Below are 13,127 nucleotides of genomic sequence, written 5' to 3'. Positions count from 1 at the left end.
TAAAACATATTCCCGTTTTCAAAAATTGTTTACAACTTAAAAAATAATCGTATTTTTTGTAAAGGTTCGTGTTTTAAGAAATTTATGTGAATTTCTGGAAATGTTCAGTTCAAATTTTTTGTTCTATCTTTGTCTTAAAATCTATGGAATTTTCAAAAAAATTGTTCTTAATTTCAAAGATTTTTTACGTTGCCAATTATATTCGGTAATTCATGTTATGAATTCAAAAATTGTGTTCATTATAAAAAATGTTTACAATTTTCAATTTTTTTGTCATTTTGAATTGTAAAAATTATTCCAATTTTTTTTAAAAATATTTGTGTTTTTACGAATTTGTTGAACATTTAAAAATGTTAAAAATTCGAAAAATATTCTTCTTTTAGTGATATGTTGAGAAAGTTGAAAATGTTTTTTGCATTAAAAGACATATTTTCTAAATTTCTTCTATATGTTCAAAATATGTGCCCATTTTCCAAAATTGTAAAAAAAATAAAAAATATCATACTTTATAAAATCTTCCTGCTTTTAAGAAATGTTTGTGAATTTCAACAAATGTTTCGTTCAAAATTTTGTTCATGTTTTTTTTAAATGTACGGAATTTTCAAAAAAATGTTCGTAATTTGGAAAATTGTTCATTTTGCCAAGTATATTTGGCAGTTGATAGTAATCAATGTCTGAAAAGATTAAAAAAATAAATAAAAATGTTTGGAAGCGGACGTTGCATTATATTCTTTAATGTTCACGCTGACCATAGCAGGACGTGTTTGTTTGAGTGGCTAGCAACATGTGGTCGGGTCTTTAAGGTCGTGAGTTCGATCACTCCCATCCTGGGCCTGCTCCGCATCTGGCACATCGAGCTAAGTCGGTTTGTTCAGAATAAGGGGTGCCATAAATTATTAACGGTGATAGCTTCCATATATGCCAATAAAAAAAGAATATGCAGGTTAATTGTAATTCAAAGAAATTGTAGGCACGTGCCAATACAACAGAATCTACTGGTTTGGCTCTAATTAAAGGGTGCCATGCTGAACTAGAGAATACGGTCATGTGGGGGTCTTGATCCATTCTTATATTGAGCTAGAGGCATGTAATTTTATTATCCCGTTGCAACGCACGGGCATGTGTGCTAGTTGGTGTAAAAAGAAAATGTGCTAGCTGGATTATTGACTCTAGTGCAACTGGGAGTCTGTTGGAAATATACCCTTGAGGCAATAATATTGTATTGTTTATTTCCACGTTTATGATTAAGAGTTTATATTCTATGCTATAACTGTTATGATTTTGAAATATGTGATTCAGTGGAAAACTAATTAGCACATGTGGAATGATAAACAATAAAACATGATTCCTAGTCTCACCTCTAGGACTAGAAGGTGCTTACGCTGACCACCCAGGCGCGTTCCACTCAATCTCTCACGTCCAAAGAGCGTTCGGAGAATCGTACGATGCCGAGTGCCCATACTTATTCCCGCGTGGTGGTTAGTGCGAAAAGGTCATAGGCCTACTCACATCACATATCCAAACCCGTTAGTGTCTTGGGAGCGCGCAGAGATGATCAATGATCCATGATCTGTGGTCCTGTCGCCCCATATCATGGACTTACGGCAAGGGCGAAGAATGCCCGGTCGTGCCGCGTAATTATCTCGCGGGTACCCTCCAGCTCAACCCGACTCACAAGAGACTGTCAGGAACTCAGGTCCACCTCTACTGGGGTGGTACCGCATGTCCCTCCAGTCCCGCAGAAACAGTAACTCTCGCGGGTACCCTCACGGTCAACCGGACTTCACATTTCTCGCGGGTACCCCTCGGGGCCGACCTGACTTCATCAAGGTTCTGAGGTAAAGTCAAGGTAACCGTGTGTCTGTAACATCAAGGGGGAGACCCGAGGAATCACCCTCGATGGATTCCTACTCGATGTAACCGTCAAGGTGAACTTGGAGGAATCACCCTCGAATGGTTCACACTTGAGGTGTTGCATGACAAAGTCGTCATAGGGAGTGGTGAAGGAGGAATGACCCTCCGGAATCCACGACCAATTAGCTAAACTATAGAGATATCATCAAGAGTGCGTTACGAGGTATCACCCTCGGCACTTGATAGTACCTCTGCAGAGTCGTACAACTAAGAGGGTGTGCGGTGATGTGTGGGTCTCTGCACATCGATCACGTTGATCGAGTCGTCTAGTAACAAAGTGGGGGCAACAGGGACAAGGTGAGGGGCCACTCATGGATCACTAACCAACCTATACTAAGCATATAGGATATTAGGTCAAGTACAAATAGCAGGTTACAAAAACAGGCTATGCATCAGAATAGGAGCTATCGAACAACAGTAGCAAAATCTAATGCAAGCATGAGAGAGAAAGAATGGGCGATATAGGAATGATCAAGGGGGGTTGGCTTGCCTGGAAGCTCTGCTACAAGGGGTTGAACGTCACGGGCATAGTCGTACTCTGGAGCAGCGTCAGTCTCGGTCTCTACCAGAGAGAAGAGGGGGAAGAAACAATAAATATAAAGCAAAAAATGCATCATGATGCATGACATGGCAATATGCAGTGCTAGGGGTGACCTAACTGAAGGAAATATGCCCTAGAGGCAATAATAAAGTTGTTATTTATATTTCCTTATATCATGATAAATGTTTATTATTCATGCCAGAATTGTATTAACGGAAACTTAGTACATGTATGAATACATAGACAAACAAAGTGTCACTAGTATGCCTCTACTTGACTAGCTCATTAATCAAAGATGGTTAAGTTTCCTAACCATAGACATGGGTTGTCATTTGATGAACGGGGTCACATCATTAGAGAATGATGTGATTGACTTGACCCATCCGTTAGCTTAGCACTGTCGGTGTCAAAACCGGCGGATCTCGGGTAGGGGGTCCCGAACTGTGCGTCTAAGGCGGATGGTAACAGGAGGCGGGGGACACGATGTTTACCCAGGTTCGGGCCCTCTCGATGGAGGTAATACCCTACTTCCTGCTTGATTGATCTTGATGATATGAGTATTACAAGAGTTGATCTACCACGAGATCGTAGAGGCTAAACCCTAGAAGCTAGCCAATGGTATGATTGTTGTTGTCCTACGGACTAAACCCTCCGGTTTATATGGACACCGGAGGGGGCTAGGGTTACATAGAGTCGGTTACAGGGGAGGAGATCTACATATCCGAATCGCCAAGCTTGCCTTCCACGCCAAGGAGAGTCCCATCCGGACACGGGACGAAGTCTTCAATCTTGTATCTTCATAGTCCAACAGTCCGGCCAAAGGATATAGTCCGGCTGTCCGAGGACCCCCTAATCCAGGACTCCCTCAGTAGCCCCTGAACCAGGCTTCAATGACGATGAGTCCGGTGCGCAGATTGTCTTCGGCATTGCAAGGCGGGTTCCTCCTCCAAATATTCCATAGAAGATTTTGAACACAAGGATAGTGTCGGGCTCTGCAAAACAAATTCCACATACCACCGTAGAGAGAATAATATTTCCACAAATCTAATCTGCTGACAGCTTTTCATAACGTGACATTCTGCCGTAGTCTGGTCATGACGAACCGTTTTTTCTGAGCCTGCCACTGCACGTGTTGCGAGGCGGTTTTATTGGCACGTCCTGTCGAAGCAGAGATCGTGTCCCTCTTTTCACGGGATTCTCATCAATACGGGTGTGGGTAACCCAATCGTGCCTGCTGGTATGACTCCTCGATTTTAGGCAAGTTCCAAACGGCCACGCGGAGGACGCTTGATATTCACCCTCTTTATAAAGGGGCCAAGGCCTGTCCTTTTCTTCTCGCGCTCGATCCTTCCCTTCCCCCCACCTTGAATTCCAACACTCAAAGCTCGGGCTAAGCACTTCGGACCTTTAATCATGTCCGGATCCAACCTTCAAGGCCGATGGATGGCCTCCTCAGACACAGAGGAGGACATCAAGAAGCTAAGAGAAGCCAGGTATCGGACCGCCGAAATCTCACACAGGCTGCCTGCTCAAGGGCAGGTCATCCCCACTCCCGAACCCAACGAGAGTGTCGTATTTATTTCCCACTTCCTCTAAGGGCTAGGCTTTAGTCTTGATCCCTTTGTTAGAGGGCTTATGTTCTACTACGGGCTCAATTTCCATGATCTGGCTCCGGATTCCATCCTTCACATATCGTCGTTCATCGTCGTGTGTGAAGCCTTCCTCCGCATCACCCCACACTTCGGCTTATGGCTCAAGACCTTCAATGTGAAGCCGAAGATGATTGAGGGGCGACACGCAGAGTGCGGAGGTGCCATAATAAACAAAGGCGCCGATGCTCCATGGCAAAAGGGTTCCTTCCCGGAGACATCCAAGTTATGGCAGCGGGAGTGGTTTTACATCACCGCCCCCGAAGCGCTAAGTGGGTAGCTGCCCCCGCCTTCCGTCTGGGCCCTCCGCCACAATTGGCGTCATGGGTCAACAAAGGGCTGGACTGGGGGCCAGCTAATGATGTGCCGACATTGCAGAGCCGCATTCGAGATCTCTTCAAGGGAGATGTCAGCCTTGTCAAGGTAATGCAAGTCATGCTAGTTCGTCGGGTCCTGCCATGCCAACGTCGATCTCTCCGTATGTGGGAGTTCAACCCGGAAGGACCGCAAACTATTCAGCAATTCTTTGGCGCGATGCTCGAAGAGATGTATGGATTGTTCTTCAGATCACGAATAAAGTGTCCGGACACCAGCGAGTATGCGGGTCTGAACTGCAATCGTCCAGGCACCCATGTAAGTAATTCCGCGGCCGAACATGTTGTTTTTTAATTTATCACAACATCATTCTGAAAAGTCGGTCTTTGACCAGGACTGGATAAAAAAGGCGAAGATGATCAGGTGTTCGGCCCCCCTTCCCGAAGGCTCACCGGATCCTGTACTAGCCAGGATGCTTGAGCTTGCGCCTTATCAAGCGCCATCAGGGGAAGATAAAGGGAGGAATAAAGAAGCCGAAAGCGGGCCTCACTCATTATGCATCCAAACCGGGGGAATTAGTGCCTCCGCGAAGGAGGATAACCGGGGAGAAGAATCTAAAATTCCCTCTCCCCAAGGAAGGAAGAGGGCCGCCTCTGAAGACTTGGAAACAATGGTTTCCAAACGAGGGAAGAAACCTTTGTCAGGGGGCCCTGCCCCGGAGGGCATCCTTACCGCACAGTGCCCGCAAGGGGACCAGCCCTCCACCGAGCTGTAAGTAAACAAAAGCACTTTATAGTAAATATATCTTACTTTATTTCCGAGGACAATAACCGAGACGTGTGTCTTGTAGTTCAGATCGTAGCCCTTCTCGACAGAGTTCGTCTTCGGGGGATCTTCTTCCGGAGATGATGGAGAGCAAAACGCCTCCCCGTGCCTCCCTGCCTCATGAGGCGAACGACCCTGAGGTGTCGTCACGGAGGATTTCTCCTGACCCGCCAAAGCCAGAAGATAACCCTTCGGCCACCCGAAGTCCAGTGTATTCGGCTCCTAAGGAGAGCCACAAAAAGAATCCGAGACTGTCGGGCGCACGACCGGACGCACTGATGAGTCTTCTGGAGCAAGCGGCTATCTCGGAGGCGCATCGTACTCTAATGGGTACGGTGTTTGAGAGAATTTCATCCGCCGAAAGTGGGTTGCATGAAGCTTTTATGAGCCTGTTGAGAGGCTTTGAGGTACGCAAAATAATATGTATATTTTTTACGGTACTGCACACGCTAGGTGTGCCCTATGCAGATAGTAGCCCCTGAGACTCTGGTTGCTGTCGAAAAAGGCGGCAAACAGAGGATCATAGTCCCAGGTAATGATCATGCCGCTTTCATGTGCAGGAGGCTGAGGGTCCGGTGGCCAGCCGGACTGGAGAGTTTGCCGAACTGAAGCGGCAACTTGATGCGGCGGATGCCGACATCGTGCTTGTAAACAGGCGGCTTGACGAGGCATAGGGTATGTATTCTCCGGTGGTCAACATATATTAAGAGGAGCATGATGCTAGTATCTATAATATGTTGTAACTGCAGATGGAGCTGCCGCCGTGGAGACCCTTCGGGCGGAACTTACCCGAGCCAAGGAGCAAGCCAGGAGGAGTGATGCGGCCGCCCTAAAGGCGGTCGAAGAGCTAAGAGCCGAACAGGCTGCGCATTGCCAGAGCAAAGAGGAAATAGCCAAGATGGTTGTTGAGCTGAAAGATGCCGCCGACCGTTATGAGCTTCTTGAAAAGGAAAGCAAAACGAAGACGGCAGACCTGGAGAAAGCCATGGTAGCAGCCAAGGAAGCCCGCTCTAAAATCAGAGCGGCGAAGGAGGAGCTACGTCAAGCCGGAGATATCGCGGCTGGGAAGCTCTTTTTGTTGCGGACGAAGTTCGGAGATCCTAAGTATGCCCTTCTGGATCAATTATGGAGTTCTGCAGACGCGTACTTGGATTTGGCAGCGAGTGCTGCTGATGCGACCGAGTTTTTCAAAGATCAAAAAGATCACGAAGTGGAAAAGTTGTTCTGGTCGCAGTTCAATGTCCCAGTGCGTCCGCTGCTATTAAATGAGCAAATGGCCGAGTGGGCCGAGCTCCATAGGTTGTCCGGGCTTGCCATGAGGTATGTTGTGGATCATCTTTGGCCGGAAGGACCAAGGCCGAATAGTTATTTTGGCTTAGTGCAACGATTCCTTGGTGCTGTGCCGCATATCGATGCTGTGAAGAGGTCGGCGTGCATAGAGGGTGCGTGGATGGCTCTTGCCCGTGTCAAGACATACTGGGCAGAGATGGAGGCCACCGCTATTGCAACCCAGAATCTGGCCGTAGGCTAGGTTTCGGCCGAGCACTATTTTGAAGAAGTCCTAGAAGGTGCTCGTTTAATAGAGGCTCAGTGCCCGAAGAATGTCATGTTCGAGTGACATGTATCCTGATTGTAAAAACAATGCTATTTGAATTATAAAGGTTGTGTTTATACTTTTGCCTGAAAGTATTATGATGCCTCCTGTGCGGCCGTTTATGTATATATATATATATATATATAACCTGAAAGTTTGCAGTCGTCGGCTTCAGCCCCCACGCATATAATGCGGGGGTGTTCGCAAAGGCGCATGTTCACACTTGATCCAACGTCTTGGTCCATTAAGGAGGTGGTAGCGGGGCGAACGAGGCAATCGGACTATATTGCTTTAACACTTTCACTGAACCATAGGAGTTTGACAGTGGGGCTACTATATAGCCCCTGGTACTTCCGCGCTCATCCGAGTACGGGGCGCGTACGTACATGACCGGGAAAACCGGCCCTTCGTTAATGCGGAGGAATCCCGAAGATTTTGCTAAGTCATCGAGTGGTTGACCAGTCTCGCGCCTTATCATGACAGTCAGTTTTCGGCTTTCTCTACTGAGGTGCTCATCCGGATAAACCGGGGCACAATTGCAGTAGTTCTCCCAGTGCCACCTTAGCCGATAGAGCGGAACGTAAGGTAGCAAAACGCGGGAGCCGGGCAAACCCAACATTTGACCAAAGACATGATTCGGAGCTGGTGCATATGAGGCCAAACTCGCGATGCTGAACACTCCCTAAGGTGTTCGGTCTTTACAACGTGTACCGCTGAGTAACGCCCTTGATAATGGACCCTAAATTTCTAGGTACGTGCATTAGTCTCACGTGGCGAAATGCCAACAACGCCAGCCTCCCTCACGGTTGTGTTAGGTATCCGGGGGGTCAAGCAACAAGAGACAGTAAGAAAGGTTTACACAGGGTCTTAATCTAAAAAGAAACCTTTGAGCGGGGCCCTGCTGCACGTCTGCGCCTGTGTCTCCATTGTGCCGTATCCTGGAAGGGTGTAGCACGATTGTCATTTGTAAAAGAAAAAAACTTAGATGAAAGTCTTCGTGCGAAAAACTGATTATTCTCATTAAAATTCAATCTAAATGAGGTAAAGCCGAACTGTAGTTGTTTTTTCATGCGAGAAGCCCCTGGTACCGCCTATGGGGTATATCCATCAAACCAATCTCAGGTTTATCTAAGCTATTACAGCTATTGGTGCGCCAGACTCGTCTAGCCGTGTCCGCGGTCTTGACGATCGACCATTTATTCTGGTTGGAGAGGCCATTTAGTGTTCAGCTGCTAAAGCCTCCACATGTTCTTCCTCGCATAAGGAACGCTCAGTGTTTCCGCTAACTATGATGATGCCACGTGGACCGGGCATCTTAAGCTTAAGAGAAGCGTAATGCGGTACTGCATTAAAACGAGCGAAGGTTGTTCTTCCGAGTAGTGCTTGATAGCCGCTTCGGAATGGAGCGATGTCGAAGGTTAACTTTTCACTTCGGAAGTTGTCGGGAGAACCAAATACAACCTCTAGTACTAGAGAGCCCGTACAGCGGGCCTCTGGGCCTGGTATTACTCCTTTAAAGGTAGTATTGCTTTGGCTGATTCTTGTCGGGTCTATCCCCATTTTGCGGACTGTGTCCTGATATATCAGATTAAGACTACTGCCGCCGTCCATGAGGACTTGGGTGAGATGGTATCCGTCGATTATTGGGTCTAGCACCAAGGCAGCCAATCCTCCGTGCCGGATACTAGTCGGGTGATCCCTGTGATCAGAGGTGATCGGGCGGGCCGACCAAGGGTTGAACTTAGGGGCGACGGGCTCTACGGCGCATATGTCTTGGAGTGCGTGTTTGCTCCTTCTTTTTGTTACGTGAATCATTTTCACTGTTTTGACCTCTGGTGGGAATTTTTTCTGTCCCCCAGTGTTTTGCTGGCGAGGCTCATCCTCGTCTTCACTTGGTGTCTCTCTCCCCTTGTGTTCGGCGTTTAGCTTGCCGGCCTGCTTGAAGACCCAGCATTCTCTGTGGGTGTGATTTGCAGGTTTATCGGAGGTGCCATGAATCTGACATAATTTGTCTAGAATCTTGTTTAGGCTGGACGGTCCATCTCTGTTGCCTTTGAAAGGCTTTTTCCGTTGACCGGGTCGAGAGCCCCTAAATCCGGCGTTTACTGCCATGTTGTCTGGGCTGTCTTCGTTATTTTGATGCTTGCTTTTACTGCGTCATGGTTTTCCATTGCCATCCCTGACTTCGGATGTGCCTGGATCGCTGGTGCTACTACGGGCCAGCCAGCTATCTTCGCCCGCGCAAAAGCGGGTCATAAGGCTTGTTAGGGCTGCCATTGTCCTCGGTTTTTCTTGGCCGAGGTGTCTGGCGAGCCATTCATCCCGGACACTGTGCTTAAAAGCTGCTAAAGCTTTGGTGTCCAGGCAATCGACGATTTGATTCTTCTTAGTGAGAAATCTGTTCCAAAGCTTTCGGGCTGACTCTCCGGGCCGTTGAATTATATGACTTAAATCTTCTGCATCCGGAGGTCGGACATAGGTCCCTTGAAAGTTAGCCCTAAAAGCATCCTCAAGTTCCTCCCAACTTCCAATTGAATTTTCGGGGAGGCTCTTCAGCCAGTGCCGAGCTGGTCCTTTCAACTTGAGGGGCAAGTATTTGATGGCGTGGAGATCGTCTCCGCGAGCCATATGGATATGGAGGATGAAGTCCTCAATCCATACCCCAGGGTCTGTCGTTCCGTCGTACGCCTCTATGTTCACGGGTTTGAATCCCTCTGGGAATTCGTGATCTAGCACCTCATCGGTGAAGCATAGGGGATGCGCGGCACCCCTGTACTTGGACGTGTTATGACATTCTGACGGTTGTAGTGTTTGGTTTTGATTCTGTGCCGGAGCGCGCTTCCTAGATCCGTAGATGGACCTGGTCATACCGACGTCGTTAGCCGCCCTATCGCGGCCACGGGGTGGTCGATCCGGCTGATTGGCCGTTTTATTTTTCGGCTGTGTGGGCTCTAAAGCCTCGTCATCGAATTCAGGCAGCAGCTTGCGCTTTGGATAGCTCTTTTTGTGGCGACTGCCACCGTACTTTTCTGCAGTGTCGAGCACTTTGTTCCATCTACTGTTGAGTGTATTTTGCGCGGCCTTGAGCCTTTGCTTCTGCTTCTTTAGACTCCTCGCGGTGGCAAGAAGCCTTCTATGGAGGTTCTCTTGTTCCAAATGCCTTTCCGGGATGATGTGTGCATCGTCGTCCGGACTGTTTTCCTCTCTGGAGAGAGGTTGATGTGCTTTATCCTCGGCGTCGCCGTGATCAGACAGCGGCTCCGTACTATCTTCGCCGTCCGCTGGCTCATCCTGCTCTGTCGCTGGGTCCGTGAGGTCGTTGTTTCCTCTGGAGTCGACCGGGGTATTATTTTTTCTTGCGCTGTTATCGCTGTTTTTGCCGAGGCGGGATTTGGAGCGGCGCCTACGCCGTCGCTTTGGTTGCTTCTCGAGGGAGCTATCCTTCGCTGCATCCTTCCATTCCTCGTCATTGTTCTCTTTGGGTGTATCCACCATATATATATCGTGTGATGAAGTGGCTGTCCAGCGCCCTGTGGGCGGTGGTTCCTGTTCCTCTCCTGCATCGTCGTCCATACCGTCGATGTCTTCGGAGGCGAAATCAAGCATGTCGGTTAATTCATCGACAGTGGCTATTAAGTGGGTGGTGGGTGGGGAACGAATTTCTTCGTCGTCTGCCTCCCACTCGAGCCGGACATAGTTCGGCCAAGGGCCTCCTGACAAGGAGAGAAACCTTAATGAATTTAGCACATCACCAAAGGGCGAGTGCTGAAAGATATCCGCGGAGGTAAACTCCATGATCGGCGCCCAATCAGATTCGATAGGCATGGACGCAGGCGGTTCGGGGCCTGTGGCCGGGGACGAATCCGAGGATCCGGCGACACAGGTCTCATAGGGGGTGAAGTCAGTATTCGGCTCTATCGCCACTGAGTGTGTGGCCTCCGAGGCGGGGTCCATCCACCCGCCCTCGGATGGCGCCATCGACTCCAGATCAAGGGCCGGAGTAGCCACAGGTGTGATCTCCCGAACACCGTCCGACGGCAGAGCTAAGTCATGCTCGTCGTGACTGTGCGGCGCACCTGGCATAGGCTCGAATCCGTCAAAGATCAAGTCTCCGCGGATGTCGGCAGTGTAGTTTAAATTTCCAAACCTGACCTGACGGCCGGGGGCGTAGCTCTCGATCTGCTCCAGATGGCCAAGCGAGTTGGCCCGCAGTACGAAGCCGCCGAATACGAAGATCTGTCCGGGGAGGAAAACCTCACCCTGGATCGCATCGTTGCCGATGATCAAAGGAGCCATCAAGCCTTGTGGTGACGGCACAGTGGACCTCTCAATGAAAGCACCAATGTCGGTGTCAAAACCGGCGGATCTTGGGTAGGGGGTCCCGAACTGTGTGTCTAAGGCAGATGGTAACAGGAGGCGGGGGACACGATGTTTACCCAGGTTCGGGCCCTCTCGATGGAGGTAATACCCTACTTCCTGCTTGATTGATCTTGATGATATGAGTATTACAAGAGTTGATCTACCACGAGATCGTAGAGGCTAAACCCTAGAAGCTAGCCTATGGTATGATTGTTGTTGTCCTACGGACTAAACCCTCCGGTTTATATAGACACCGGAGGGGGCTAGGGTTACACAGAGTCGATTACAAGGGAGGAGATCTACATATCCGAATCGCCAAGCTTGCCTTCCATGCCAAGGAGAGTCCCATCCGGAGACGGGACAAAGTCTTCAATCTTGTATCTGCATAGCCCAACAGTCCGGCCAAAGGATATAGTCCGGCTGTCCGAGGACCCCCTAATCCAGGACTCCCTCAAGCACTATGATCGTTTAGTTTGTTGCTATTGCTTTCTTCATAACTTATACATGTTCCTATGACTATGAGATTATGCAACTCCCGAATACCAGAGGAACACTTAGTGTGTTATCAAACATCACAACGTAACTGGGTGATTATAAAGATGCTCTACAGGTGTCTCCGATGGTGTTTGTTGAGTTGGCATAGATCGAGATTAGGATTTGTCACTCCGATTGTTGGAGAGGTATCTCTGGGCCCTCTCGGTAATGCACATCACTATAAGCCTTGCAAGCAATGTGACTAATGAGTTAGTTCCGGGATGATGCATTACGGAACGAGTAAAGAGACTTACCGGTAACGAGACTGAAATAGGTATGATGATACCGACGATCGAATCTCGGGCAAGTAACATACCGATGACAAAGGGAACAACGTATGTTGTTATGCGGTTTGACCGATAAAGATCTTCGTAGAATATGTAGGAACGAATATGAGCATCCAGGTTCCGCTATTGGTTATTGACCGGAGATGAGTCTCGGTCATGTCTACATAGTTCTCGAACCCGTAGGGTCCGCACGCTTAACGTTCGATGATGATCGGTATTATGAGTTTATGTGTTTTGATGTACCGAAGCTTGTTCGGAGTCCTGGATGTGATCACGGACATGACGAGGAGTCTCGAAATGCTCGATACATAAAGAATGATATATTGGACGATGTTATTCGGACAACGGATGAGTTCCGGGGGTCACCGGATAAATATCGGAGTGCCGGAAGGGTTATCGGAACCACCGGAGAAGTAATGGGCCTTATTGGGCCTAGGGGAGAGAGAGAGAGGGGCAGCCAAGGGCTGGCCGCGTGCCCCCCCATGGGCCTAGTCCGAATTGGACTAGGGGGAGGGGCGGTGCCCCCTCCTTCCTTCTCTTTCCCCTCTCCTTCCTTCTTCTCCTAGTAGGAGTAGGACTAGGAAAGGGGGGAATCCAACTCCCACTAGGAGTAGGATTGCCCCCCTTGGACGTGCCCTATAGGGCCGGCCGGCCTCCCCCTTGCTCATTTATATACGGGGGAAGGGGGCACCCTAGGACACACAAGGTGATTGTTTAGCCATGTGCGGTGCCCCCTCCACATATTTCCACCTCGGTCATATCGTTGTAGAGCTTAGGCGAAGCCCTGCGTCGGTAACTTCATCATCACCGTCAACACGCCGTCGTGCTGATGAAACTCTCCCTCGACCTCAGCTGGATCTAGAAGTTCGAGGGACGTCACCGAGCTGAACGTGTGCAGATCACGGAGGTGCCGTGCATTCAGTACTTGATCGGTTGGATCGCGAAGACGTTCGACTACATCAACCGTGTTACTTAACGCTTCTGCTTTCGGTCTACGAGGGTACGTGGACACTCTCCCCGCTCGTTGCTATGCATCTCCTAGATAGATCTTGCGTGATCGTAGGAAATTTTTTGAAATACTGCGTTCCCCAATAGTGGCATCCGAGCCA

The sequence above is a fragment of the Triticum aestivum genome, chromosome 2D, assembly GCF_018294505.1.
Source record: "Triticum aestivum cultivar Chinese Spring chromosome 2D, IWGSC CS RefSeq v2.1, whole genome shotgun sequence".
NCBI lineage: Eukaryota > Viridiplantae > Streptophyta > Magnoliopsida > Poales > Poaceae > Triticum > Triticum aestivum.
Note: the sequence above shows the minus strand (reverse complement) of the source record.